The sequence below is a fragment of the Vanellus vanellus genome, assembly GCF_965231255.1.
Source record: "Vanellus vanellus genome assembly, chromosome: 6".
NCBI classification, from domain to species: domain Eukaryota; kingdom Metazoa; phylum Chordata; class Aves; order Charadriiformes; family Charadriidae; genus Vanellus; species Vanellus vanellus.
In genome coordinates, this window is record NC_138911.1 from 26,239,999 (window position 1) to 26,262,524 (window position 22,526).

The 22,526-nt window shown below is 45.4% G+C and overlaps 1 protein-coding gene across 1 annotated transcript in view; it reads left to right on the forward strand.

The window, feature by feature from the left end:
• Window positions 1-1,437: 1,437 nt before the first annotated feature.
• Window positions 1,438-22,526, forward strand: part of TSPAN18 (tetraspanin 18) — a 136,333-nt gene continuing 115,244 nt past the window's right edge. The window contains exon 1 of the mRNA XM_082485700.1: window positions 1,438-1,631. The gene's annotated coding sequence lies outside the window, so the exon portion shown is untranslated. The remainder of the gene's footprint in view (window positions 1,632-22,526) is intronic.

Consider the following 22,526-nt stretch of genomic DNA (forward strand, 5'->3'; position numbering starts at 1 on the left):
ACTGCCTGGCACACCTCATGTCAGAGAACAGCTGGCTGTCGTCCCACCTCCATCAACACCACCATCAGCACTCTGGGAGGAAAGGGAGAAGCAGGAACACGTGAAGAGTGTGACAGATGACGGAGACATTGCCTATTAGCTATAGCAGGGCAGGCCTTATGGATCCTGAGTCTCTGATACTACCTGAATTTCAGTGAACAGCTATGCCTTTCCTCCTTGGCCCGTGATTTGTGCTCGATACCTAATGCTCCTGTGAAAGACGTGACCTTACATGTGTAGAGAGGATGTCTTCTTATTGTAAAGTCACACTAGAATGTGAAGACGTTGGTGACCCATTCAGTGGGGACTCAGCCTCATTAAAGTGGTGGATTCAATTAATCTCCAGGACAAATCCTGGAAGATGGCAAGTCATGAGTGTGTACTCCTTTTCCCCCGCCATAATTGCCCTTTATAGTGATCCTGCTAAAGGAAGCAAGCTTTAATGAACATGCCTGATTGATGAGGAAACACATTGTGAACAGAAAAACAACAGTTCCTCCTGCCTATTTTGGGAGCTGTGCTATGTTCCTCAGGTACACTGGTGTATTCCAGGGCAAATATACAGGTAGGGATGAATTGCTCTGGTGTAGTTTTATCTTAGATTCAAGCAATATGTGATGACAAAGCATTTGTATCATCTGATGGTGTCTGCAAAGCCTTGTTGAGGCAGAACTGCAACATGTGCAGCAAACGTTGGTGTAGATATGGCCCAGCAGCTATCATGATGAAAGATAGTGGAAACTGGCTGGTACCTGCTGTTTGGAGAGCACTTCAGTGCAGTCTCTAGGAGCAGCAGTTGTTTCCAGGTGATAGGATTAGTGGCTGCTGGAATCCAAGATCGGGGTGCTATAGGAAGAGGGTGTTGTTATTGTTCTGAAGAAACGATTTTAGTAACATCTGCTTTCTGGATACAGACAGGAATGCTCATGTCATCCATGTATTGAACTAGTTTGTTGGTTTTTCCTACAATAAAGGATTATTGCTAATTTCACTGTCCAAAATTAAACTAACCCACTGAATTCATGCAGCCTCTTGAATATGTATATAAATCTCATTCTGAATCTCACAGCTTGGACGCATCTCTAATGTTGCGGAGTTACTTTAGTCTTTACTGAAATGCAACTTCCTTTGAGTGAATCACAGTAGACTGGCAAAGCGGTGTTAAATGACACTCTGGCAGGAAGTAAAGAGGATAATATTTCACTGAAGGAAAATTGCAGGAAGTCAGTAGAATGCCTGTTATCTTAGCTGGAGCTGGCATTTGGCCTGGTTACTAAAGATAACACCTTTTCTTCCCTCCAAGACTTGTCACTAGCTGCTTTATGACCATGTATCTTGATTTACATCTCACTCAGAACACCTCCAGCTGCAGAGCATCACCAGTGCCTGGGGGTGACTCAAGGCTTCTCAACAGCATAGACAAAGTTGAATTTTTCAGCCCCCAAGATGAGGGACTGGCGCGAGACTGCTTTTTCCACAGGCAAGGGAAGAGTAGCGGGAAGGGGTGCAACTGTAATTGCAGGCTGAAGAGGAGAGGACCGGGGAACTGGGATTGCTGCAATTACTGCTGCCAGACACCTGAGAGAGATCAGGTAAGTGACTGCTGCATCTGTTCCGAATAACCCTGACAGCCCCAGCCCCAGCCACCGCCAGCCTGCCTTTCCAGAGCTCCCGCAGAGACTAAAAAGGCGGCACGCTGTCCCTCAGCACACTGCTGTCCTCGGCAACTCTCTGTTTTTCTTACTTCGATGGCTGGCATCACACTGAAGCTGTGAATTCTCATCTGGCGTAAAAGAAGAAAATCACATCTGACCCATAGCAATTGTTGAGATCTGGATTTATTTTCCAAGGCCCAGTCAGTGCTAGAAGCTGCTTAATTTCCAGGATCTAACTGGACTGCTGCCCCAAAAAGATAAAAGCAAAATGTGCACAATGATCAGTTGGCTGTTCCTGATAATTTTCAGCAGGAACAGGAAGTAGAAATTTTAGAAATTTTTAATTATGGATGGAGGTGTATTTTGTGAATCACACACTGCCTGTCATGCTGAGCACTAAGGACATACCATTCTCGCTTCATAAATGGTTGATGGCGTTACCAGGGAAAGTTACTTGTCAAGGGACATGCATTTACTCTACAGCCTGAAAAGTAAAAAGGTTATATCTCCAGCTGATATCCTTGTAAATCAATTTATGACTAAGTCCCTGCTGACTTTGACAGGCTGTGATGTGAGCTTACAACTTCTCTTGGTGGCTGAGGGAAGTTGCCTCATTTCTACCACAAAGATCTCTTGTGACCTTGACAGCAGCTCATCTTGGATGCCTGATTACAAAGATATCAGAACTGGATGTTTTGCTGCTTTGGTATTTTCGTTCACACTCCTCTTCTGAACTCTTTTTCCTAGTTTCCTTGAACTTCTTTCTTTCTGCGTTGCCAAAACGTCATGTGTGCATCTGGGAGGCATTCCAACTTCCAAATGCAGAAGTGGGTCACTCCTCGTACATGCACGTTTACAGTCTTTTGCAGATGCCCAGGCTCTAAGTGTAGCACTAGGAGAACCTAAGAAGTGCTGTCATAGCCTGTTGCTTTCAAAGATTCACAGTATTGCCAGCCGGCATTAACTCATATTTGTTCTCTCTGACTGTCTGTCTACAAAAAGAGATCTTGTAATGATCGCCCAGCTAAGGATGAATTATTAATTTGAGATGCTGAAGGAGATTTGTGTCAGAGCCCAGCTTTGGATGGGTGACTTGCACAGAGCTTAAAAGCATCTCTAGCTCATCTCCCTGCCTCATTCTGCATTCTGTGCCATTTCTCTCACTGCCTCAGGGCAGAATGTTTCAGAAAGTTGGTGTGGGAATATTTTTATTCATCCTGTTACACGAAGTTAATCTCGTGTAGCAAAGCAGCTGTGTAATGTTTTGTATTAAATCTCATGTCTTCCCTTGGGTGTGATTAAAATTCAGGTGAAGGGTTTTTTTAATTTTATTTTATTTCCCCACTCCCAATGCTCTCAAGGGGCCATTAGGCTTCATTCTTAATAGCTTGCCATCCCCTTGCCTCTGCTGGTCCTGCTGCACACGCAACTGCACTTGTCTGACTGATGAAGGGTGAAGGCTCTTTACTGACTCGTGCACATACTGCACATTAGTGAATGCATTTCTAGCTCAGGTGAAAGGACGGCTGCTCCCTGGCACGTTGAATAAAGCCTTGGTTGGCAAATTCTCTATTTGCCTGATTATAGCCCTGGAACACAGTGAATCCCAGTTGGAAGGAGACCAGCTGCTCTATCAATACCCTGGGCTTCCCAAAAACTATTGCTTCATTTCAGTGGCTGTTTCCATCAAAGCCAGAGTTTCCATTCTCATCCTTTCTAACATGCCATTGCTTCTGCTTACGACAGAGGTATTTGCCGCCATTCTGTCAGGTTAAAGAGAAAAGCCCCTTCTATTTGTCTCTGAATGTCCTTTCCTTACTCACTGCTTTGTGTCTTTATCTGTGGAACTGAAATAAGATCACCTGGAAGACAACATAGAGACCTGATAGGGAGGGAGGGAGGGAGGAGTTATCACAGGGATACACGGGGGAAAGTAAAGAATTAGACTGAAAGTCCTACAGAGAACGCAACAGGAGTGAAGACAGTGAGAGAAAAATGAGCCTAGAGAAAAGAAGAGGAGATGAAAGCAGGAGGGAGGCTGTGAGACGTGAGCTGAGGAGGAAGATGGAAATGTACAGACTGGACTAGAGACTGCACAGAAGGAGCTAACCTGAGGGCTTGCACAGCTTCTTCCCCTCTGCACCTCTACTACAGCAATTGAAACTGTCTTAAAAACAGTGCTGCAGAAGTGGTTTGGGCAAACCCCTATTCCCCTCTAAAATCCTTAGTCTTGACTCAGCTGTACTTTTCATGATTTCAGAAAAGTCCAGTTAACATTTTCTTCTTAATGTCTTTAACTGTCACAACCACTTCTGCAATTTGTTATCACAGATAAGATCACAAGCGCCAAAATGTGTCATGAAAAGCTTTGTGCAAAGGGGCTGGTTATGACAAGAGGGGGGAGCGGGAAGCTTCAGGCTCCTTGCCAGGCTTTCCATACTCATCAGGTTTCAAGGGTTTGCTGGATCCAGTCAAGTGGAAGGGTGTCTTGGGGATCTTTCAAACAGAATCTACATTCTGGATCCTTCTCTGTGGGTAGTTCAGAAAAACAGGAAACGAGGACATTCTTTTTTTTTTTTTCTTTTCTCTTGCTTCGTAAGCTTTTGTGATGTATGTACAATAAGTTAATCTCAGTAGGTGGCTAAGGGCTACTTAGCTTAGGGAATGTGTCCTTGGCATTATTTCATTGAAATCAGTCTAGTCAAACCAGGGGTGAAGTTGGCTCCAACCTCTTATAAATTCATAGTTTATCTCTTCCTGATAGGAAACAGCAGCTAGTAACTCACAATGTTGTTTAAAACATTCACAGCAGGAATCAGTCAGATAAGGGACTCGCATAGTTCCAACCTGTGTTCCACAGTGGCCTACAAGAATCCCTATTTTTAAGCTGAAATATAACCGTATTTGTACAACAGTCATTCCAACTAACGAGTGTCCAGCCAGTGAAAGGGTTTTCATCTTCAGGTAAAGAAATCTCATGTCTTAAGTAGCTGATAGAGGTGCAATCATGTGGTTTGATCACAGGTTAGGAGCCCTAAATTCTAATCCTGATGCTCACTTGGGGAAATCACTGCATATTCCTGGCATTCATTTGCTCTCACTTGTAAAAATGGGAGGCTGATTAATTAGTGCCTGCTGAAGGGTTCGCAAGGACCATTCACTTCATTACTACATTTTTTAAAATAACTTATCTTAACCTAGCACCAAGTCTGCCTCAATCCCACCGCGCAGCATTCAGCAATTCCACAGCTCCTATACCCAGCATGGATGCTCTATTCACTCACAAGTTCCCTTTTGTTGACAAAAGAGCAGGGCTGCCTCTCGCACGCATGCACAGAAGGACTCTTGAGACTGAGAAAAAGAAGGAAAACTTGTGCAGGTTTTGTTTCTGCCCTGACTGTGTGTATTCTTGGAAAGGAGATGAATGACAAGTGAAAAGAGGTCTGCAGAGAAGTACTATCTTTTATTAAAGGAAGTAGCGTAACTGAGAAAAAACAGAGAAGCTTCTGGGAACAAAAGAAAGCTGTGTATTTTTCGACACCTATCCCAAGGAGGTTATAGTAGCCTCACCATCCACTCATTGCTTCATGGACTTGCTAGGATACGACATCTCCATCTGTCACGGGAGATTGGTCCAGATGTCAAAAGCTACACCCCACTTAGGGCACTGGATTGGATCATGACAAATTCTGGGATCACGTGTGACGTCCAGCAACCTTTACACTATGCAAACTGAGCGCCAGGCATAATGCTCCAAGTCATTGACACTGAGGTTGCATTTTACAGCCTTCTTGCGGTGGTTTTACACAGCCGTGAGTGTTTACCCCAGTGTTTAGACAGCAGACAGTCCAACTTTCTGGATTTAATAAAATTCTATTTTATGTGACACCAGGAAAAATTTCAGGTCCCTCCTTTAGGTCATAATTTTAGCAATCTCCCAGCTAACCTGGTAGCGCCCACGTAAACCAGCTCCTGCAGAACGGGGAACAGTTTTGCCATAGGACACCCATGCTACCTCCTTTTACCTAACGGCCTAGCGGGATGGCTGATTTGGAGTTCTGATGATGTGCTGTTTTGCTTTTAACCATGTGCTTCAGAAGAATTTGCTTGGATAGGACCTTCTCCCAGGTTCAAAGGGAGCAATCACCACTTTTCTGGCTGGGTATCCCTTTCTACGTACAGGCATTAGAATCCTTTGCTTCACTTGGCTCTCTGGAGGGAGTCATTTGGGGAGAAGGGAAGCAGTGAAATAGTTTGATGAATGGCATCAACTTACATCCCCCCAGGAGGATTCCGTATGTTTTTAGCAGATGTTTTACAAGTTATGGCAACACAGCCAGTTGTGTTGAAACAAATTGCAGGGTGACCATCTAAATGTTGTCAGAAGTGAAGTTTTCAACACTTCCATCTGCCCCCGGCAGTGACTGCTTTTCTCTGTGGACTACGTACCATATCTTTGTCAGAAAAATCATGACGAACTCTAACCGTCCAATAGAGTATTATTTAATTGGAACATCTCAAGGAACAATAAACCCTGAATCTATGTTTGTTAGCTTTCCTTTTTTTAAAAAAAAAAAAAAGAGAGAAAGGTGCTGTGTAAAATCTTATGAGAATAAAAATAGCTTCAGGATTTTAGCATCAGCTGGAGTTTTAAAAGTGCATTTGAGCCTCCTCCCTTTGTGTTATAAGAGAAAGGCAAATGCCAAGAAGCATCAAAACATTTGAGGATAGATATTTGGATGACTAAGGCACTTGTCTGGGATCCAGGATCTCCTAGCTCATGTCCCGGAGCTGCCACAGACTCTAGTACTTCTTCAGCATTCATTCTTTGTGCCTCAATTTCCTCTTTGTAAATGGGGATAACTGTTCTGCTGTACTTGTCTCTCTTGTCAGATTTAAACGTGTAGGGGAAAGGGATAGTGCAAGGTTTCTGGTACAAAGGGGCCCTCCATTTTGCTTGTCCTTAGTGAAAACGACTAAAAAAAAATGTGGGAAACAAAGTTTGTTGCTGTGTAGGGTTCAAAAAGTACAGAAAAATTACATCTACAAACTTCAGAGGAAATATGAATGTTCCTTCTCAAAGGATGTGCAGTTGGAAATGATGGGGTTTTGGCATAAGCTCCATTTTAGGAAACTTAAGAAGAAAAAGTAAACAGTGGACAGGACATTTTCTGTTTTGTTTTTTTTTTTTCAGTTCAGTAATACACAACTTTACCTATTGTTGGCAGTGGAGATGGCTATCATCTTAAATACGTTCATTTTGTTTTAAAAGCATCCCTTCAATGCTGAATATTAAAATTATTACAAAGAATTCTCTTAATTGAGATTTTTTCTGGGCAGAGTTCAAGGGTTCATTCAATCATTGCTTCTGGAGTTCTGGTTTTAGGCACCACTGCCAGTTCCTTTGTGTAGTCTTGCGACTTCAAAGCCAAGGAAGGAGGGAGGCAGGCAGGAAAGCATTTAGGAAAATTATGTCTACCTATTTGAGCATCTCAGAGAGCACCAAACGTTGTTCGTGGATTGCATAATCTTAAGAAGAACATGTCCTTTTGCCCTAGAAGCCTGCTTCGAGTCTTGTGGTCTGTGGGTCTGAGAGACATGAGAAGGTCATATGTGAAATGATGACAAAACATGCTTTGTAGCTTCAGAAAAACATACATGCAAGTTACCACGTGATCAAGTAAACCTGAAAACAAAGTTGGGAAAAATAAATCTGTAAATGAATATTCAGCTTAGTTCTTGTTTAAAAAAAAAAAAAAAAGAAAAAAACAAAACTACCTTGGCAAAGCTGCACGAGGGCCTGTGATGATTTTTTTTTTCTGCAAAATGTTAGTTGTTGCTTGGATGAAAATGATTGGGAAAAGCTGATATTGACAAAGAAACCAACTCATAAACAATTTGGCTTCAGTTTTCCCAGCTGAGCCTGGGAAAGCAAAACTGGGTTGAAAAATACACTGGCAAGGTTTTAATTATGATTTTAATAATGAAGCTTGAACAAACCTCTCGCTACCAGTACATCAACTGCCCCCTCATGCTGTTTTCCCAGGCCTGATGGAAGGGGCCCTGGGAAGGCAGTCTGATAGCAGATGAGAGAGCATACTGATCCGTGTAACTTCAGTCAGCACTACAAGTGCTTGACATTTCGGGAAAACAAGATCGCTTACTTTGCTGTCTTTATCTGGGAGCAGGTGATCAGGTTCAGACAGTCAGTTTGTCATCTTAAGCTCTTTGTGGCTAAGACCTTGTTTGTTTTGCACTCTCAGAAGTGCCGTTCAGTCTCGTGGCAGAGTTAATAACACTGCGTGATTTCCACCGAGCGCAGATTGCTGCTGGAATGTGCCACGGTTAGCTGGAAACAGAGCGGTACTCAGGTTCCAGCATGCAGATGCCAGAGAGTTTCCTTCTGCCCATCTGCCTAGGCAACGAGCTGGGCTGTGCCGTCCAGCCCTAGGAACCACAGCCAAGCTGGATCGTGGTTGGATTCCTGCTTTATCTGCCTTCACGGCAAATTGGGAAAGACGTCAGTAGCACTCCTGAGAGAGAATAATAGGAGAAGAAAGGGAGCAGTCTGAAGGCAGAGGAAGCGGGAGGAAAGGTGGGGAGGCCAAGGAAGGAAGCAACAGGGAAACTGTGAAGTTGAGAACTAAGACGTGAAGCACAGACAGGAAAGTGTTGGTAAGTAATGGGTTAGCTGTATGGAGTGAAATTCAATTCTCCATACAGGTCCAAAATCCATACAGTTACACCAGGGAGGAACCTGCCCCGATTTGTTCATGGCCTCCCAACATTGCCGTTTCTGTTTCTGAAAACTCAAGCCTGTCAGAAGTGTAACGGGGAGACTATTTGGATTACGATACACATGATGTAACGTTGAAGGGGCAGACCCTTCTGACAGTGGGAGGGCTGCAGCTCCAGGCACTTCTGAAACAGGAGAAAGTGGCTTCGGTGTTTTGGTCTAAACCATGGAACTGTTTCCTCGATCTGATTTCATTTCAGTAATGTATTTTTCAGAAAACAAGTAAACCAGCCCTCTCGCAAGCTTATCTGTGGTAAAACTGGTTTTATCCAAGGTCGCTATTACGCTGTAAGTTCACAGAAGATGTACTATATCCTTTACACATAACAAAGAATGTAAACCCAGCTTTAAATGCAAAACTCAATTCAGTGCTGGCTGGGATTCACAAAGCGGTTCCTTCATGACGGCGAAAGCACTATAAACTCGGGAAGCTCATTTTCAATAGTGGCCCCTTAAATTGCACAGTTGAGCATGTAAGAGCACTATTGTGTCTATGCGAGCATGTGGAAGATTTGAAAGCTGGGGTCACATATAGTTGACTTTTGTTCATTTACAAAACAGCTTCATAGAATCAGGATGGAAAACAGAAAACACATATAAGTCTTAGGATACATTGCCATGTACTTTTTTTCCAAAATATCAGAATAATGATGTCACTGGAGGGGGGGGGGGGAGGGGAGAGGGAGGGGGCAGTTGTTGGAAAAATGCCAGGCGTGTCCCTGATGAGGAAGGGATCTTGCCTATAGAATCTGGAGCTGTTTACGACTGTGGTGTTTTGGGCAGGAGTAAGCCGACTCAGTTTCCTAGAAACCCTCTGCATGAGATCTGTGCGTTAGGCCACAAAACAGGGGTAGGAGTCGGGCCGCTAGACAGGTACACACACATTTTTGTGGTTTATTCACCAGGGAGACAGCAAAATTGCCTGGAGTGTGGGGTCCTGAAATGGTCCTTTGAGGGGGTAAATGTGTGATTGTTACGAGGGAGTGCAGAGGGGGGACCAATGGAGCCCAGTTTGACAGGTCCGCAGAGCGCAAATGTAATCTCCGCCTGAAAGAGCCATGATCTGCTGCTCAAGGGGTATGACAAGCCCAGCCTCCTGGAAAATAGCACTCTGAGTCCTTTGCAAAGGAATCAAATGAGGAACAAGGCTATTACCTCGTGTCAAACTGTGTCTAATAAAGAAATGGAAATCCCCTACTCTGCCGCAAAGACCAAGGAGAGGTAGGCTCATGCTGTGACACAAATAAATGAATAGTGAAACAGAAATGGAAAAACACGGGCCCAGACATTACAAGAAAATATCAGACCTTGAAATGATTGCCTGTCTTAAGCAATAGACTATAACAAAACATACGTTGCAAATATGATCTAGTCGTGTAATCTAGTTTTGCTGTTACACAGAAATGGATTTGGGACCGTAACTGTTAAATTCTATGTGTATGTCCTCATTTTTATATCACATTAGGAAAAAAAGAAAACCAACGCCAACAAATATCTGCACCTGGGGAGCCTTGTAACTGCTCATTACCAGATATATGAGGCATTAGCAGAGATATTTATACAGAGATGCTGGCGCATCTTTTTTTCCTTTGCACTGCACTGTTAGACATCCGTGCTGTCTCTTGTTCTTCTAATAAGCTTTGAGGGTCCAGATCCGCATCCCCCATCTTGTAGAGCATCATGAAAGAAATAGGACTTCTTATCAGCACAAGGACCCCTCTGCATAGGACCACTTGCAGGGTCCGGCCCGTGCGGGATTGCAAATTCTTTGGTGCTGTCTCTGTTGTTACATGTGAGCGGGATGTCCAATTTCTAACGCCCGTGCTCCTGAGCTATTGGTTGTTACTGACAGTAACAGCGTTACTTCTGCATGCTTTTTCCTCCCTCGATTTCTTTCCCTCCAACCTACCAAGTACTTTTGTGATCATCGGGACCAGTGAAGTGTGATTTCCCTAAGGGATAGTGAAGTTGAACTTCCCTGTGGATTCCCTCGTGTCTGTTGGACGTGGGATACAGTTGTCCTCTGTGCAAGAACAGCAAAACAGATGACCTTTTCTATACAGTTATCTATTTTTTTCTGAAACTTGTGGTTGTCAAACTTAATTGGAATTGTTTAACTGGCTCAGAAGTGACTGGCATGCACACAGAGCACAATTGCACAAGCCGTATTTCCTTAGGAAACTAAGCTTAGGAGGGTTGGCTTTTCCCATTTCACAAACATGGGCTCTTCATTCGGTTTGGGATGCATTTTTGACAGGCTTTCCAATCCCGCAGTGTCGTTCTTTGTTTGAAGTTTCTCTGACAGATCTCCGAACACATTTAGGCAGCTCTTCTCGCCAAGATACCGGTCAAAAAGTGACCTCCCGCCTTCCTGGTCTCTTTCTTTCGCATCCCAGGGATTATCCCGGGTGCATCAGAAGCCCATTGGGCGTTACGGGGGCACCCTGGGGACGGGGAGTAGGCACCTCTCCTCCCTTCGCTGCCTCCTGCGAGCTCGGCGGGCTCCGGACTCACCCCTCGGCGGGGGAGGGTCGCTGGGGGGGGAGGGGGGGACTAACCCTGGGCCAGCTCCGCACCTCCGAGCCGGGGCACGGTACGCAAGAGCCGAGTCGCCGGGCTGCTTTTGGCGACTCCGGCTGAGGGCACCGGGGAAGTTTTGTGGCGAGGGACGGGGCAGCCCGAGCGGGGCAGGCGGCGGGCGGGAGGAGAGGGGGGCGGCGGAGTAGGGGAAGGGGCGCTCCCCGCCGCCGGGGCCGGGCCGGGGCGAGCGGGCGGGGCCGGACCGGGCTGTGCCGTGCCGTGCCGTGCCGTGCCGGTCCGGGCGGGGGCGGAGAAGGGGGCACGGCCGGGAGGTGGAGCCGGCTGCGCTGGCGGCTCTGGCGCTCCGCTGCTGCCGGGCACGGGGAGCGCACGGCAGTGGGAGCCCAGCGCCGCCGGGAGCCGCCCGCCCGCCCGCCGCCAGCTTGGTCTTGTCCCCGGGGAGCCGCCGCCGCCTCCGCCGCCGGAGCCCTTCTGCAGCCGCCGGCAGGTAAAGAGCGGGGGTTCGCTTCTCCGTGCCCCGGCTGTGCGCCGCCAGCCCTGCCGAGGGTCCCGTCCCCTTGCCGGGGGTGCCGGTTGCGGCTTGGCACCACGCCGCCCTGCCGCCGCCCCGGGACGCGCGGGGATGCCCGGCCGGGGGCAGCCGCGGGAGGGGGTTCGGCTCCCCCCGCCCCCGCCGCCGCCTTATTTCCCCCGGGAGACACGGTAGCGCCGTGGCTCCCCGGGGTGCTGGGCGTGCAAGTTTCTGGGGGCTCAAATGCCATCCCGCCCGGCAGCAAGGCCGGTAAGGGAGCTGGCGGGGGGGCTCCCGGGCAGCCCGAGCCAGCTGAACTCGCCCCCGCTGGTAACACCGCGCCGGGGTCGGGCCCCGGGGAGCCTCTCGTGGTTGGTACCCGGGAGCGTCTCCGGAGTCTCGGAGCCCGCCCTCAGCATTTCGGGATTTTAATTCCCCCGTGCCTCAGCCCCCCACCCCGCTCCGGCAAGCGGAGGAACCGCTGGGCGTCGGGAGGCTGTGCCTGGGGCGCTCTGCCGGTGCCGTCGTAGCGTTTTGGGGGTGTGCCGTCACCCCTGAAGTTTGGGTGAGGAAGGTGGGAGAGTTACCCGTGTTTCTGAGTTCAGCCCAGGCCGGCAGGAATTTTCTCTTTCACACTTCGCTGGTGGGCAAACTGCAGTCACGCCACCCGGGGTCAGTCCCCCCTTTCTAATAGAGATTTATAGCCGCAACAATGCGTTAGTGAGGTACCACCCCACCGAGATGTGTGGGGTTTATAAACTGTACGGCTGGGCACTTAAAGTTTTATCATAACTTTTGTATTTAAATGTTGGAGTGAGCGAGTAGGCAGTGTTTTCAGATGCATTGTACTTGGGTGGTTTTCTGTGAAGTCTGGTAATTGTAATTTCTTTTTTTTTTCTCTAGCACTCCTCTCAGCAATTAGTAGGCTCAGCCTGATTACTGCTTGTATTTCTATAATAAGAGAAAATTTGAACACAATTAATAGACTCTAGGCACGTATTTCACTGAATAGCCAGTGGCTACCAAAGCTACTTGGGCAGAAGTGTGCTGGAGATGGCTGTGTGCCTGGCTGGGTATACGCAAATTGAGAGCACAGGCTTGCCCTGGATTTTTACTAGTGGGGAAAAAGTGTGTGGAGTTATTAAAGAGTTGTCTTAATGCAACAGGATGTCTCCAAGTGTTTAATAGATTCTACCAGTAAAATGATTGCTTTGGTATTCAGTGGGTTTGTAAGGAGCAGCAGTTGTTCTGTCTCAAAAGTATACAAACTGAGAGCAAATGTTAGGGATGTCATTGGGAGAAATAGGTGCGTTCTTTGTCTTTTTCATAATTTGGGGGGAATATTCTGAATTTGACTGTGTAGCATAATGTGCAGATGCACTTCTTTATCATCTGCTTTCACTGAAATATTTGTATAGTATGTTAAAATGATTCAAATGTTTGACCCTCCCTGGAAAGCAGTTAATGTTTCTGTATTTGTTGTGGCCGAGGTACAGCTTTTGTTGGCGTAAGCTAAAATACCATGCAACACAGTTACCATGAATTTGGGGTGGGGGGGTGAGAAGAGGAAAGGAAGAGCTTTAACTTTTCTGACATATGCCGGACTGCCAGCAAAATCAAGATAAAATTCCTACCGATTGTCCCACCCTTTCTGCAAAGCAGACCTTTCCCACAAATCGCTTAGCCTCCCCAAGTTGCGGTGGGCTTAAACCCGTGAGAGATGCAGGTGAACGGGCAGTTGTTATTCCTTGGGAAAGGGACAGATGGAGGTGAACCATCGGTCCGCAGCCCCGAGGGTGGGGGGCCGCGGCGGGAGCCGGGGGAGGATGCACCGGGCCGGGGCCGGCTCCCAGGGAGGGAGGGCTCGGGTGGGTGATGCTGGCGGTTTCCACGAGAGGGCTTTCTTGCCGTGCGGTGTCAGCGCCGCTCTTCCAGCAGAGCCTCCGCTTCGCTCCTAGGTACGGGGGAGCGAAATGAAGTTGGGGGTGGCTTTCGCTCACAGGGTGTTTTAGATTTCCTTTGTAAATTACGGGGAAATCCCTTCACCTCCCTTCCCCCCCCCCCGGGGGTGTAAGGATAAGACATCCTGGGAAGAACACCAGTCTTCCGTTTCCAGGCTGGGTTCAAACTTAGAACGGATCCCAGCAACTTAATTTCCCCACAGTGGAAAACAAGAAGAGGCTGAGTGTGTTTTTTCACAAAAGAGAAATGGGGTCCGAGTGTTTGCATCCTCGCCTCAGCTGAGGGCAACGAATGACTCTATCCTGGCGTGATCTCATTTTTTGGCTGCTTTAGCATGTATTATACTTCTCAGGGTGGGGCTGGGCAAAAGGGAAACGGGAATCATTGTGTGCGTATGAAAATGCTGAGCTATCCTTAAGTCCTTTGCCAAGTTGCCTGTGTGGTGTTTAATTCAAATAATTTCATACACCCAGCATTGCAGGTCTGCTTTAAAATGCAGAAACTGTATCTGTAATCGGGAATAATATTGCAGTTCATAAAACATGAGTAACATCTGTTACTGTGACTTCAATTTGTTTCTCTCTTCTTGGAATAACCAAGTTGACAGCTCAGACAGTCAGGTTTAATGTCCTGTGCTAAACCTTTGGTCCTGTGTCCCGTGGCTAATTGTGACTCACAGAATCAATAAACGCAGCTCCTGCTCCGCTGCAGCGGCTCGACGGGGGAGCGGGAAAGGCTTCAAACCACCTCACTGTGTGGAGCTGGTTCCCGACAGCAGATGATGGTGGACAAATTGGGGTTTCTGTAAACCTAGGTCTATCATGTGCGCTTGCCGCTTTCAGCATGGCAGTGCTGCCTGGGATCTTGGCGTTCTCTCAGCATCAGGGCTGAGCAAGTGAGGGAGTGGGTCTGCGCTGCTGTAGGGGTAGTATTTTCCCTCCTAGCACCTTTTATCTAGTCTTAATCCATCCCAGGTTGAATACTGTAGGCAGTTGAAGCACGGCCATCTCATGCTTTGATGTGTGTTTAGCATCTCATCCTCTCTAGCATCTCATCCTCTTGCCTTTTTTTTTTTTTTCCTTTTAAGTTAGGTTGCTCTCTTCCAACTCCACCTCCCCAAACAAAAAGAATTAGAGCAAAGGAGGAAAAAAGTGAATTAAGTGACTTCGTCTTTTTGTGAATGGGTTTTCCTGCTTTGCCCCTGCCTTCCTTGCTGCCTTCTGCAAGATCCTTCATAATTAAAATATTATGACTATCCTTATGGTAGCCCTTCACTCGTGGCAAGGATCCTAATTTGACGTCAATGAAAAAATACTAGTTTCTGGCATAAGGGTAGATGACATTTCATCAGCTAGTGCATGCCCGTTTTTTTTTTTAAACCACAGTGCTAAGACCATATGGGCAGATAATGAGTTTAAGCTGATAAACAGCTTACAGATTTGCCCAAATAAAGGACTTTCTTCCTAGAAGACACGTTTTCTTTTAAAATAAATAATGCAGTTCCTGTGTTTTTATTTAATTATCTTGAGTCCTGTCTGTTCTCACCAGGCTACAGGAAAACAGACACAACTGCTCTGGGAACAGAAGCTACTGGATTTATGGGGCCGTGGGTCTTACATGAGGAAGGACTTGAAAAGTTCGGATGCTACAAAATTGAGGCTTAAGGTATATAAATAAGCAGACGGTGGTCCAAGAGAGAGTATTTGGAGAGTTTTGTGAGGTGGTGCATAGTTCTTGACATCTTAAAGATGAGTCACTGCATGAGGTGGTAGTAGGTCCAAGGTCTGTTTGGGAGCTATAATTAAACCAGATGAGTATCTATACTCCTTGCTAATCCTGTGAGGCTGCTGAAGCAGTCCTTGTTTTGGGGTACTGTTGCAAGATAAACTCTACTTTTGCTTTTTCAAGAGTTTTTGACTAATGTTAATATGATTTTTTTCTGGTTTTTGTTTTGTTTTGTTTTCTTTAAAAAACCCTTAAACTGACTTATCAATAAAATGTGGGGGAAATATTTTTGGATCCATTTCTTCTTGTTGGTTTCTGAGGAAAAATCCCACAAGTAGTACAGTGAGGGTTTGAAAGTAACTTGCGTTGGAAAGTGGTGGTCTTGGTTTTGCGTCACTATTTTAAAATAGCAACCAAAGTAATGTATTTGCATGAGAGGGAAAAGCCTGTGTATTTCTCCCCTAAGATGCATAGGAATGAACTGTTTGGTATCTGAAATTGTTCATTCCCTTTTAAGCTATTTCTTAGGAGTTCTCTTTTTTTTTTTTTTTTTTCTTTTTTCTTGGAAATGACTGCTAACCTTAATTCAAAGTAGCAAATGAAGGAAGAAAGTGGTTGTACAGAAAAATCAGTCAAGACAACTCCATTCTTTCTGATGACGTTTATTCCTTCTAAAACTTCCTTAAATATTTTGTGTTGTCTGTTCCTTCCCTTCCCACCACTTCTCAGCCCTGGAAAGATTGCTGGACTTGAATTGTATTTCATGTGAGGATATTTTCCAGATGTCTAGAGCTTTGCTTTCTGATGGTCGCTGCTATCTCATTTGTAACTGATAGGACAGCAGAGTTGCATTTGGTCCTACCGTTGCTTATGAGCACGTGGTTCAGCATTCCTCTCGTGTCTGTTCCTTCCCCTACACCAAAGTTTCTTGTTTTCTTTTCACTGCTCTCTGAAGTCTTGAGTTTCCAAAACGGGGAATAAGTTATCCTATCCCTGCATTCCAAAGGATTCGTGTGAATTCAGTGCCCACCAAATAGTTGAGGAGACTTTTTTTTTTTTTCCTTCCAACCTCTTGCCTTGGAGCATTTAGCAGCTGCTTTGCTGTTTATCATTTCTGCATTGGTAAAGATCTGTCATGGGCTAATTTAGTATAAATTGTCTGAGACTGAAAGAAGCGGCCATAGTAAGGCGGTGCATTGATCTTATTTTTGTTAACAACACCAGCTGCTAAAACAGTTTGTCAGCATGTTTTTATTTGTTTTTGCACAGATAAGAGGGAATTTGCTTCTGCACCTCTGCCACCTTCTGTCCTCTAGGAATGGGCTTGAAGGATTTCCATTTTCCCAAAGTTTATAAGCAGCGGCATGTGCTCTCCAGTACAGTGCAGCTGTGCTGGAGGTGCTGTCCTTCACTGGTCTTCCTCAGAGCCGGAGGCAGAGAGGCTCAGTAGCCTGGTGAGTTGTGTACGTGTGATTTTTGGATCTGGATATTGCCTCTGCAGGTGTCTTCATACGGGAAGCCTCAGATGAACAAATGCCTAATGTGCATGCTTCATATTTGGTGGACTGGGACGAGACTTACAGTATGCAGTGGATATGACATGACAATTGAGAGGGTATTCCTGTGGTGTCATTTTGCCCTCACTCAGTTCAGTTAAAAGAAAACCAAAGCCACTATCTTGTCATTGTCTTCTGAGATGATGGAGGTGGGGTTTTGACTATCACAGGTTTTTAGTACAGGTCTTGTTTCTGCACAGGATCCCTCCTGTCTGTGTAGTCCCTCCAACATGGATTCCAAAGAATGGGAAGTCTTTGGGGGGTCTTGTCATTTAGGGCTTTTTTTGGCCATCAGGATGTTCCCTGATATTTACTAAATAAACCTGTTCTAAGATGGAAGTTTCCATCTACTTGAGAAATAAATTGAACAGTCACTGTAACAGAAGAGTGCATTATCAAACCCCAAAGAAGTTCAGTTTTTTTTTTTAGACCAGTGGATCACTTCAGGAAGAAACAGAGGCTGCTTTTGATGAAATAAACAGTGCTAAAACTGAATCTCGTCCATGCGTGTGATATTACATGGTTCTGTGATTATTAAAGGGGCTGCGTGATTTTGTGAATTAGGGCTTAGGTCTGAGCTCGCTCAGCTTAGCTGTTGATTGTGCTTAGTTAGTTCATCACTGTTCCTGACCTTCTCTCTCTCTCATTTAGCTGGAGCATAGCCAGCTTGGACTTTCCTGGGGTATCTGTGGTGGTGCCTAGTGTGATCTGGAGTTTGCCCTCGTTAGTCTTCAGAAAGCAGTGTGACAAGCATCCTCTTTACCCCTGATTTCTGTGATGTTATCGTCAGGGAAAAATCTTGCAGTGGTTGTTCATCCTGGGGAAGTGGAACTCAACCAAGCTGCTAATGTGAAAAGTCATGTAGTATAGCGGAGATAATAATAGCTCTTATATTCTTTCAAACTTCTCACTTGAGTCATAAACAACTCTAAATACTTTTTATGCCGCTCCAGATGTCTGGAAAGCCAACAAGACAGATGAGCGAAATGGGGTATGGGACCATATGGTGACTTGTTGACTGCGGGTCAGTGGCACAGCCTGGCAGGGGCTCAGGAGCGTAGAGCTGTGTATATTATGTATGATTACAGTAGTGACTGTTTCTGCAGCTCTGTGCCTCTCATAAGGCTCAGCACCGAAACTGTAATGCTAGCAGCTTTTTTCATGGCCCAATGCCCAGTTTGATGAAGGGTGATTTTGGTCATGTGGCTAGACATACGTATTTATGGCCCTGTTTCATCTGTTGAATTTAATCTGTTGGGGTATTTTGAACGTTATTATGGAAACAGTTACTATATTTACTCCTTATGAAAAGCTCAGTGTATGAGAGTCTACGAGGAGGGAGTTTTTAGATTAATAAAGATTGGACTAAATGATGGTGTCTACACTTCTTCAGGAAAAAATGGACTAAATGAACTGACTGGCAGTTTGCCTGTTCCTGAGACATGGACCTCACAGGGCACTGAACTGGAACACGCTATGCTGGGAAAGCAACAACAGGGTTTGTTCTTGGCTCACTTGACGGCACATCTCATTTTCTTGGGGAGCGAAGAGAACCAGATCTCCTTGTACAGAGAGAGCTTATGCCTATAATGGGCAGGTTTCTCAGACCCACAGAGAACCTGTTTCTTATGGAAGTCTCTGGGACACGTGGGTACCTTTCAGATGAACTTCTCAAAACCTGCTGCCAGGTTAAATGAGGTAGCAGTATGGAAATTCAGTGGATTTTGGAATGGGAGTCACTGTCACTGTTGTCGATGTACTTTATTTCTGTAATCATTTGAAAACAGAATGCTTTTTGATGTCAGTCCTGCTGATAATAATTGGTAGAGCTTAATAGTGATAATAATGCGGTGGGTCCACAATGGACATGTATGAGAAATAACTGAGAATAAAGTATTGAACGTCTCAAAATGTTCTTAGGAGGGGTGGACTTTGGATCTGATGTATTTTTTTAACTGCTCACCACCCTTTGGTCCTGTTAATGTTAGAGGGGATTCTCGGAGCTGCTTAGAATGCTTATTGTGTGTTGATCAACAAAGCTTTTGCTTCCGATGGGAATATAGCTGAAGCACAGACACATAACAGGGGTCTTCTAGAGTTGCACCAAGCTGTTTTTCAGAATAAGATACAGGAAGAGCTGAGAGTTAGTTCTGGAAATGCTTGAGGCACAACTCTGGAGGCACCAATAGATCTCTTCGACCTGTGTTTTTCTTTGGCAGCCGGAGAACTGATGTGATGAATGAATCTGGCTTCACAGTCTTGAAAAAAGACCTTCGAAACCGATAAGGATTTCAGCTTACAGTGATGCTTTGCCAATTAAAAACTGATTCTCTTCTTTTAAATGTCAAGGGAACATCAGTCAGGAACAACAGTCTGATGACATTAAGAACAGAGCTTCTCAGACACTGGCTGGATTGAGAAGTGGGTTTTTTTTGGTTTGTTTTCTGTCTCCCCTCCTCCCCCCTTTTTACTGTGCTGAAAGGAGCAGAAGGTTTCATGCTTTGCATTCGGTGTGTTCATATTTTGATACTGCAGTGCGGAGGGCTTGGCAGGAGAAGAATCAGAGTTTAGTTTAAAAACATCCATTTTCTTTGTTAATGCCGCTGCAGATAGTTCCAAGTTTCAGATGGTAGTGGATTTCTTCGAGTATTTCTGTAACGTGATGCTCTTTGGGAACAGCTTTGAAGCTCTGCACCAGCCTTGGGGAGCAGAGGGCGTTGGGAGGGGGGTTGGACTCTCACTCCCAAGTCCTATCGCTGATTTTACTGCTCCGAACTGAGAGGTGCAAATGCCAGCATCACTAACGTCGGCCTGCTCTAGAGCCTTTTTGGCTCTGGGAAAGTTGCGTTGCTTTTCTGAGCATCTGTTTCACCAGCTGTGAAAATGAAGACAGTACCCTCAGCATGTGGGTGTGATGAACATTCTTGTTAGCTAATCTCAGCAAAGTGCATTGGAACTGCGAAGTGTCACGGGTGGTTGTTTGGAAGTGTGAAGGTTTAAAATGGTGTAAGCCACAAGCTTGCACCTTTGTTAGGGAAGAGAAGTACTAACTGGGGGTCCCTCTGGGGCAACAGGGGCAAAGGCTTTGTGGGAAAGAAGAGGAATTTGCCTATGAGGGAGGAGCTGAGTGAAAATTATGCCTCATTCTAACTTTTTACACAAGGTCTAAATAGATTTACTTAGAGCTTTGGAAAGCATCTGTCCAGGGCTGGATTTTGCCCTCATACCACAGGGTGATGCAGTTGCATTTCCTTTTGTTGTTTTTCCAGCTCCCCCCTGCACACACTTGCTTTTTATGATCAAAGCTCTATTCTTTAAAGATATGCCAATGCCTTGTAATAATGCTCAGAGGATCCCCTATGGGGAACAGTTCTGATTAGACATTGAGGAATTATTTAATTCTCTTCATACTTCTTACTATTTGGAACTTCTTGTTGATAAAATGCGTGGCTTTTTTCCCTTGCTGTTACTACTTCTTTGGCTCTCCTTCTCCCCAGACACTATACTCGTTCTTTATGCTCTCCCGTTGTCTCATCTTATATAAACTTGGTTCCTTGGTTCTTGCTTTCAGTTCATTCTTTTATCTTCTGTAGCACTCAATGAATGCTTGAAAATAATAAATATTAATAATAGGGCTCTTTGAACCAGCAGGTTCTTTGCTGCTTAAACTCACCTTTTCCTGCTGCTTATCCTCTATTAAAAGTTGCTATAATCTGCAGATTGTAGCTGTAATAACTTCTGCAGCAGCGGCTGGGTTTGTGACAAGCGTAGGATTATAGCTCCAGGTGGGGAAGTGGCAGCGGGAGCAGAGATTCTCAAAGGCACGAAGATGTTGTTTCAATTGAAATATTCTTAGCAATAAAGAAAGACAGGCGAAAAAATTTAGTGTGGGAATAGAGCTATTTATCTAAATAGCCCTTCTTACACAGGTTTCCATGGAGTGTCAGTGACCTATATAGGAGAATCCTGTAATGCACATAAACCATTCTATGATTCTATAAGATTTTAGGTTGGAAGGGACCTTAAAGATCATCTAGTTCCAACCCCCCTGCCATGGGCAGTGACACCTTCCACTAGACCAGGTTGCTTTTGGAAGGGGGGAAGCATTCTTTCTGGAGAACATAGTTTAAGAAGGCTGTCCTTTTGGAGATGCTTTCAAGCCAATTTACAGGAAGTGTCTCAAAGCAGCAAGACGAACTGAAATACATCTGTAACGTTACTGTATGTTTTCTTTTAATTCCCTCTGCAGACGGGTTTACCTCTCCTTAGAGCTACAGAAAAAAAAAAAAAAGATACTGTCTGCCCCAGTGTGTAATGTTGTCCACATAATGTCCGGGCCAGGCTCCAAAGCTTTTACCACACACGTACGTACACGCACATACTCTCTTGGACACCAGCAGCATTTTTACTGTCTCAAATCACACAGACTAAGGAACGAATAAAGTAAACGGGAATGGAGTGTGTGAGGTTTTCCTACCACACCTCCTTCCCTCTGTTTAACAACACAAGCTATTGGTTTAGGAGAAGAAGAGAGAATCCTGAGGTGTCAGGGCAAACTTCGGGAAACCTTATTTGTTTCTTCTACCCAGTGTTGGCTTGCCCCTGCGTAGGGGAGGTGAGCTGTTCCTAAGCAGAACCTCTGTTGGGTGGGTTGCTTCCAGGCTTATGTCTTCAGCAGAAACCACACTAGTTACTACTTGAGGCTGGGACTGGCTGGAAGTTTGTCAAGGAAACAATTTGCCTGCAGAAAGTGCTGATTTATTGAAACCAGTACTGCTTTGTGGGAAAGGGCTGGTCTCCACTCAGTTCTCCTTGGGTGAATTTCTTGCGTTTGGGATAGAATTTCTTAGTCAAAACAGAGATGCTGGTTAGGAGTTGGGTGGTTTGGGTTTTTCACCTATGCTGTCACAAATCCAAAACAGCCTCTTGAAAGCAGGTTTCCTACATGCCAGAAATGCATGTCCTAACTGCAGGACTGTTCTTCTAGAGCACATGGGGTTTTGCACGAAGGATTGCAAGGTGGATTCCAAACCTTCATCCTTATGTAAAATGAAAAAAAATATTTTGAGTCTCAAAAAATGTGGTGAGATGAGAAAGTAGTTCCCATCTAGGTGTCCTTGTGTCTCTCTCAGTGGCCTTGCTTGTCTTTCCATGCAGGTTTGTGGCTCCCCAGTCTGTGCTCTTCACAAAGTAGAGCAAAGAATCTTGGGAGACCAAGATGTCAGTCTCAGGAGGAGAGCGACTGACCCTGAAGCACTGCTGATGTATTTTGGCAGGGTCAAGGCTATACAAGGCTATATAGCTCCTATCCCCCTGTTTTCTCTGAGGAATATTATTAGAAAAGCACCCTTAAGCAGCCAAGGAAAATATAGCTGAACACTGCTGATATGTTTGTGCCTGGGCCATTATTGTTGGGCAGGGTATGAAAAATAATGCTTTGGGCAAGAGAGGAGCTTCTTGGAACAGGATGAAACACTCTCCTGCTGGTTTGATTGCAGTGAGCTCAGCAAGGGCAGGGCTAACACATGGTTTCAGTAATGGGCCTCTTTCTTCCAATTTCTTCTCTCCCCCTGTTTTGTAGAGAGGAAAGTGGTCCTCTCTTCATCCTTTCTTAATTCTCCTTGGAGAGTGAGAAGATCACTGGGCAGCCTGTTCCAGTGCTCTGCCACCCTCAGAGTAAAGAAGTTCCTCCTCATGTTTAGATCGAACTTCCTATGTTCAAGTTTGTGCCCATTACGTCT